This window comes from Lactuca saligna, chromosome 6, assembly GCF_052625555.1.
Source record: "Lactuca saligna cultivar CGN05327 chromosome 6, ASM5262555v1, whole genome shotgun sequence".
Taxonomy (NCBI): domain Eukaryota; kingdom Viridiplantae; phylum Streptophyta; class Magnoliopsida; order Asterales; family Asteraceae; genus Lactuca; species Lactuca saligna.
The window spans coordinates 170,773,698-170,782,170 of record NC_136422.1 but is presented as its reverse complement, the minus strand read 5'-3'; the positions used below and the strand labels follow the sequence as shown (position 1 = coordinate 170,782,170).

General features: G+C 32.8%; 1 long non-coding RNA gene and 1 pseudogene across 1 annotated transcript; both read right to left on the bottom strand.

Annotated features, from left to right (window-relative positions):
- Positions 1-1,571: 1,571 nt before the first annotated feature.
- On the bottom strand, positions 1,572-2,454 carry LOC145003459 (protein RESPONSE TO ABA AND SALT 1 pseudogene; annotated as a pseudogene).
- A 2,734-nt stretch (positions 2,455-5,188) lies between these two features.
- Positions 5,189-8,106, bottom strand: LOC144999676 (uncharacterized). The gene is made up of 3 exons (XR_013660956.1): positions 7,800-8,106; positions 5,608-5,661; positions 5,189-5,499 (listed from the first exon to the last, which is right to left on the bottom strand). It is a non-coding gene; the product is annotated as an uncharacterized LOC144999676 (long non-coding RNA).
- Positions 8,107-8,473: the final 367 nt, after the last annotated feature.

Here is an 8,473-nt window from a genome sequence, read left to right as displayed (position 1 = left end):
GACACTAGAGAATGGAGTTAATGTCAAGTTTGGATTCAGGCCTCAACAATAAAAAAAAATATATTTTCTCAACTTTAGAAATTTAACTCGTTGTTTATTTAAGAGTTTTGATTTCATATTTTAACTCGTTGTTTATTTAAGAGTTTTGATTTCAACATCCACAATATTCTCTTTGATTATAGTTAAAATATGTATTTTGAACAACATATGCTCGTTTTTCTTCCAAACCTAAAATATAAGAATTCACACATGGAAGATTATTATCCATATTAATATACATTAATTAATATATTAATAAATTTAGTTAATACGAGGTGATATTTAATAGACGATATCTGAATAAGAAGGAAAAAAACACAAAAATGAAAAATGGAAAAAAAAAATTCTATAATTTCCAAAAAATAAATTGTGTCAAATTCAATGATAAATTGACATTTGGCAAAAATAATATTTATTTACTAAGATAGATTACATGATTCATCATTCGAGTGGAAGTAGACTACTTAAGAATTTCACGTTTCATTTATGTCACAATTGAATAAAGAATTTATAAAATCTAAATAAAAATAATCAAGGAAGACGGGATGCATGAAGTTTTGTTTGGTTTACAGTGGAAATTTATGTAAATAGTAGATCTTTTTGTGGTTTTATAGAATTTGAAAGCAAGAATTCCTTTCTTTTTCTTTTTTTGGTATACCTACTTGAGCCAGACTCGAAATGATGACTTCCACCACGTCAATGTGATACTCTACCGTTGAGTTATATCATTTTTCTGCTCCAATCGAGAAATAGAACTGATTAATCCTAAGTTAAAGGGTTGAGAAACTCAAAGACACTATTCTTAAACAACTTGGGATCGAACTTTTTTTTTCATACTATCATGAATATGAAAATAATAGGAAAATAGAATTCAATTGTCTAAAATAACAAGTTTGTTGTGTTACTTCTGAACTTGTTGTTAGAAACAACCAAAACCCTAAGTACCAATTATCTACCATTATATATGCATCAGCAAGGAATGCATATATCTTTAACACCATGAGGGTGGTGTGAATGATGTGGCCATGGGTCTCGATGTGACCACGTACGTGGTGTTGTGATGACGTGGACAAAGTTGACATTCTTAAGCATGACCTCAACCACCACTTATCACATAACTTTCTTCACGACATTGGCAACTTAGAACACCTTCAACCTTCTCTCTTTGGTGGCGTGATATGAAGTTTTAATTGGTTAAAAACGAGACCCAACAATAATCGTAAAAAACCTCATGTCAAAAGCTTGTTAATTAGCAAAACACTTCGCAAAAACATTCATTTGAAACAAAAATATTATATAGTCATTTCGTATTTCAAAAGCTTTTTTGGTTGAAAATCATCTTTAAAAAAATTATAAAAAGGTTTTATCACGGACGTTCTATGAAATTAAGAATGAAAAAGAACACTTTATTACATTGATAATGGAAAAATAACTACAATAATTATACAAAGAACACACAATTGTGATAATCTAACATTTACATTTACAGACTTATTGCTTTTCAATAAACTTTTGTTCTGATACGATGTGGATAATCATAATATCAATATCAATTCAAAATATAACTATTCATCAACTTGTTCAATACAAAATCAATGATACATGTTGCCTTAAAAGTTAAAACCAGATTCAGATGATATAATTAAAGAGTAACATTTTTATTCCATAAATGAAAGAGTGTTACACATCCATCTGCAACCCGATCCTCCTAGCTCGAATACGAAATTCCCCAACAGCAGCAAAAAACTTCACCCTCTGCATCACCTCCAAAACCTCCAAGATCTCCACCACCGTCATCACCCTTAAACCATCAGCCTCCACCATCACCACCCTCATCGCCTCCTTCAACTCCTCCATAGCATCATCCAGCTCCGACACCTGCCCATCCACTAACCTCTCCGTCCTATTCACCAACCCATACAACGGCGCCGCCGCTAAACTCTCCTGTACCGTCGCCATCGCCTCCCCTATCTCCGACTCCTTCCTCGCCGCCTCCACCCTCACCGTCTCCACCCTCCTCGCCTGCTCCGTCGTCAGATTCAGATCGCTAAGGAACCGGAAGAACAACGATGGTGGGAATTCGCTCACCCAGAATAATGCTTTCTCGAAAGAGGTGTACCACGGCGGAGAGCATATGAGAAAAACGTCTTTATCGATCGCGATTGATTTTTGTTCGTAGAATAGGCGGTAATGTTCGGCGGCTTGTTCCACCAATTTACTGAGATCTTCATCTTTGACATTGGCGACGGCGGATAACTGGTCTTGGAGGCGCTGGTGGCGGAGAAGCCAACCGTCGTAAAACACCGTGAATGTTTGTAGAGTGTTGGTGGCCATTGTCGGTTGTCGGTTCTCTATCGGTGTACTGTGGACACACACCTATATTATCTATTTGTTTACGTGGATGAGATATATGAATTAATAATTAAAAATTATATTTATATTATATAAGTATTTTTTTTTATTCTTCTTAACGACAAAGAAAATGTTGCCGCGTATTGGACTCGGTGTCCCTGCAACAAAAGATAAAAAAAATGTTTTTTTTTTTTTTAAATAGATTTTAATATAACTTTATTTGTTTATTTGTTATAAAAAACTATTTGAAATAGTTATTTGATTAAGAGATTTTTGTTTAAAATAAAAACTAAAAAAATAAAAACTCTTAAATATCATAATAATACATGATCGAATTTACCGAACTCTTATATTGAAATAGGAACTCTTACATTGAAATGCAAAAGTTAAGTATTATATTGAAAGAAGGGGAATGAGGAAGGGGCAAGATCAAATTATTTAAAGGAGATATAATTTTTTTTTATAAAAGAGCGGCGTGTTATCTTTTAGAAATAAAATAAAAAATGGTAGTGAATATATTATAATATACGAACTGAAAAATAAAATATTTGCTCTTATATAAAATATACTATAAGGATAAATTGCTGCATGTCGATAAGTCAAATTGTCATGCATGAGTCATGGAATCATGATCGATCTAGTCTAAATTATGCTGGGCCAAATAAGAAGCTAACAAAATAAGTTACAAGCTAAACTTTTAGCAATATGGCCCAAAGCCCAAACAATCAAGAAACTACTTTGTTGGTTTTTTTTAAAATAGTCAACAAACATTCCAATATGTTTAATTTGGTGTATCTTTGTAAAAAATGTTTAAGTTAGTTTATCTTTATAAAATTAACTTTTTAAATTAGTGACACTGATTTGACATTATTATGATCAAATTAACATAATCGTTAAAATACAGATAAACCTAAAATCAAAGATTGTAAATAAATTATTATACTAGATCCAAATTAAGAATACTGAATTGCTAATAGCCTAATAGAAATGTATATAAGTTCAGAAATCAAATATCTATCTTATTTTTCGTTCATACTCATCTTCCTACTCACTAGAGTAAGCAAATGTCAGTATCTAAAGAGGGGATTAAAAAAATTAATGGATTTTATATGTCATGATTTTATATGAATAGGAAGATATAACATAATAGTAATTTTTATATTAGGATTAATTGGTTACTTTTATTTTTGTAAGTTCGAGAACAATATTAATTGTAATTTATTTTTCAATATTTATTACTTTCGTAAGTGCGAGAACAATCCTTATTATAATTTATTTTCAATCTTCTTTTGATTAAATTTTTTTATTTGTATAATTTTAGTGATAAGAAGTATTTGTTTAATAATTGAAAGTCATATTAGATATATAGGGGTATTCATTATATAATAAACTCGAATTGTCTAATTAAACAATTTAGATTGAGCTATATCGTTCGGATATTCATATTTTTTATTGGATTTAACAAAAATCGGAATATCATTTTGGATTTTATATTGGTTTTGGTTATAAACAAGCAGTCTAAAAAAACAAATAACAATTATTAATTTACATATTTATTATTATTTTTTATGTGTAACTTTAATTTCTTATGAATTTATTAGCATTGTATGTTTCATTTATATTAGAAGGCATGTCTCTAGAATATATATATATATATATATATATATATATATATATATATATATATATATATATATATATATATATATATATATAAACCTTTATTTTTGGTGTCGTATAAAGGAAATTCGCATCCTTCTACAGACACCATCATGTAACCTAACTTCTAACCGATGCCATGTACAAAAACATCGATTTATGCGTTACACTTTATATGCGATTTTCATATCAAATGAGCACATCTCCCCCTTTGTACTTCATCAAGAGAGCTTTCACTAATATCATTGGTCCTTTATTTATTTTTTTTATCAAAATAATCAGTATGAAAAACTATCAACGAAAGTTCATTGCTATTTGTTGCATTTAACATTGCAATGTGTTTGTTTGAGTATGGTTTATCAGTGTAATCTTATGGTTTTTCCAGGAAATACCGAAAATACCATTCATGGGTCTTTACTCTATACCTACATCCACCAAGTGACCAATTTCATCAAAATCCTAAAATACCCAAAATGCCCTCAAAATCCAACTTGGTCAAAAGTGGTCAAACTTGGTAAAACTCAAAGCTAACTAGTCAAAGTCAAATGGTTAAACCCACTAAACCATTTGAGTCAACCCAACCGATTCAACTCAACCGAGTCGACTCAACAAGGGCTGACTCATGCGAGTACGTGGGGCGTAACTCAAAGGTACGCTAAGCGTACGCGAAGCCTCGCATTTACCAGCTTACGGGGTGGCTAATTGAGTACGCGGGGCGTACTCCCACTTACGTGGGGCGTAACTTCGCATATCTCACATCTTCATTAAATGCTTAATGGGTTAAGTACTTAAGCCCATATTTCAGATCTACGGTCCAAAATTCACCCTAAAGTCATAAAGTCTCCAACTTTATGACTCTACACGTCCATAAAGTCCTTAATACAAGGTCTTAATCCATTAAGACCATCTACAAGATACATGAGACAATTCTAGCCATAAGGACTTCATTTTTATGGCTTAGGACCCTTCCTAGGGTCTGGAAAGACAACTCAAAACGTCAATAACCAAACATGCATAGAATTAGACCTCTGGGGCAAGAAAGGCAACATGAAACTCCCACAGATGGGATTTAACAACCAAAACATAAAGGTATAGACTTTATACCTTATGGAGCTTCACAAAGGGGAAAAAAATCCCAGATCCATAAGCTTGCTTCCACTTCAAGGCTTCTTGATGCAACTTCTTCTTCCTCTAATACACCAAGAACACACTTTATGGCTCAAATCACACTCTAAGGGGTTGGGGTTTTGCAAGAACGACTCTAAGGCTTTGGAGGTTGAAAAGGCGTGGATAAATGAGCCATAAAGATGTTTAAATACCCCTCAAACCCCAAAACTTAGGGTTTCCTCTAGACATAAGTACGCCCAACGTACATAAGTGTATGCGCAACGTACTAGGTCATGCCTTAGTATGCTCAGCGTACTCTCCTATACGCTTTGCGTACTCCTCCTGTCCCAAAATTACAAAATTTCCATTAGCGATTCTCGTAGCTACTTCATTCTATTACAGAGACCAAAATAACATGAGTTAAAACCATAACGATGAATTTAAAAGTACCTGAATACCGGGGTGTTACAGAGCATGCAATTGAAGCAGTGTTGGAAGTTGAACCTGTTACAATGTAAATGATTAGAGCCCTACTAGCTGAGTAGAAGGAGGAAATGAGAGAGTTCATCTGAGAGAACGGAAAAGAACCCTTTGTGCAAGTTGTGCAACCTGAAATGAATGAAGGTCAGTCGGAGGAAGGAATATATAGCAGAACTGTGAGTCAAGCAAAACCACAAGTAATTAAGAGGAACGACCTGAATGAAGGGGATTGTAGGAGCATATGAAATTATAAGGACTTTATAAATTGCAAACTCTCATCCTTTACTAGAAAAAAAGACCCGATGGTAGTTATGGACTAGATGTCGGAGATGGAGAAATCTTTTATTACATGTGGTTGCTCAAGAAAGTGGCAAACCACCTACATGGTGAGACAATTTAAGGGCTCAACTGTTCGCTGGTGGCACACATTGGGAAAGATGTTAAGCTCAAATGAGCCATTGCTACTGGCATGAACATAGTTCCTAGTGCATTTCAAATGAAAGAACGATCATAACATATTGGAGCTGGAGAACCAATTCTTGAATTTGAAGAATGGGAGTTCGACTATGGAAGAGTACATTTGTTACGTCCCAAATTTTAAGACTAAAAATTTCAAATTTTATAATAATAATAACCAACATCCATATAATGTCCCAAAATTTAAGACTAAGAAATTAGATTCTATAATAATAAAACAATCATCCAACATCACACTCTCGACTGAGGTGGCGGAACACACCGGGTTGTGCGACTAAGTTCATGGATCATATGTAAACTGAATATATAGTATAAGTACAATAATAAATAATATAGCATTCGTATTCCATCTTGATATTTGAATACAAGGTTTCTACAAAATAATAATAATAATAATAATAATAATAATAATAATAATAATAATAATAATAATAATAATATATGAATTGCCTTAACAAATAAGCATCAAGTAAACTAGTTTACCTGCAATCCAATCCGTCTTGAATGTCTGTTTAAAGATTTACTGAGAATACATGTAGTTTTGAGGGTCAACATAAGGTTGGTGAAAGTTATAGGTATTCTGCTAACAACAATAACACTTTTTAAAAGTCTAAAAAATATTTTCTTTATATGATAACAATAGTTTAAATAGTGTTTGCAATGAGTTTTTAAATCCAAGATGTATATTTTTATAAGTAAATTAATACTTAAAAACCATGTTTGTAAAGAATATTTGAATATACTTGAAAACCAAAATTATACTATTACATAAGTAATTCCATACTTCAAATAATTTTGAAAGCAACCAAGCCCATGGTTGGTAGAGAGAGAGAGAGAGAGAGAGAGAGAGAGAGAGAGAGATTCCAGTTAATGTGTATAGCGAGTCTTATAATCGAGCTATGTGACTGAGTGTACCCCTTACAACGCTTCATTAGATGTTACACTAACGATCGCATACACTTATCACCCGCTTTGATTGATCGGTCGAGGTTGTTGCTAGCAACCACATGTGAGGATGTCAACTCCGTATAGATCTATACATATTTATCTTGCTACGAAGATTAACGGTTATAGTATTGCAGGTATGTTAAATGTTTAAACTCAACTAATGAATTACGTCTCACTAAAAAACCCTTAATTAAAAAGTTCGTGAATAGCTCTCAGCCATAACTTAATCGTGATTAAGTCACTAGGCATAATGAATTACATTGTATAAAGTTTATAAAAGCCAAGTATGCTTGGTATGTATGTAAAAATGTAATGTTCTCCCTTTTATAAAATGAATGTTTCAAATTAATGAACATATATACATGTATAAACGTTGTGTACTTAAACATATACATAAACATGCATAGTAATAGCTCAAATCGTTGAAATACTATAGAGTTTCATAACATGCTTGTTATAATATGCAATGTCACATAAAAATCATATAATTTTGTATCATGTAGTATTTGTTATATGAATTGATTATTTTACGATAAAATAATCATAATACATATACGAAAAGTTTATACTAGTTTATTCGTAACAATATGGTAAATTGGAAAATAATAGTATTTTTATAAACTAGATTTATTGTATTTTTGCATAAAAAGGAAATTGATTTGTACAAATAAAATATTTAGTCACATGTATTTCCCCGAAATAATTAAAATATTAAAAAAAAGGACGTAAGCACTCACCCTTGAAGCGTGAGTTCCATTTGTTCGAGTTTGTTTTTAGAAGCTTGTCGTGAGAAACCACAAATCCACCATCCTTGAACTTCGAAATACTCTTGGGGCTGTTTCTAAATAAATGTAAACTATTGAAAGTTGTTTGGTAATTTAATTAAACAAAATAGGATTGATTTGGCTAAAATAATTCAAGGGAGGGATTGATTTTGTAACTTGAACATACTATGGGGGTTGGTATGTAACTTCCTAAATAAATGGGATTGTTTTGGCTGATAATTATCAAAGTATGGGTTGTTTTTGAATAAATGGGATTATTATTTACGGATTAGGATTATTTTGAATAAAGGTTTAATAGTTGGGGGGGGGGGGGGGGGGGTAGTTTAGTCATTTTAAAAAGATTTTAAAAGGGATTAGGGCTAAATCGCATCCCGTCGCCATTTGTTGAACGGGCAAACGAAAAACGTCTCCAAGCAGACGAACGAAGAGAGGGACGTCGGCCGTCGGCTCAGCTATCGGTTCCTCGGTTTTCGCAGACCACGAAGAAGACCGAAGGCAAGAGGAAGCGCCCAGACGGATAATCTGGGGGTTTTGCGGTCAATTTCTTGCAAAGGAAGTGTTTCCAGGGATCGACGAGGCCGAAGAGAGGGAAAGGGGAAAGCAGCGAGGCTACTGTAGTCTCGGTC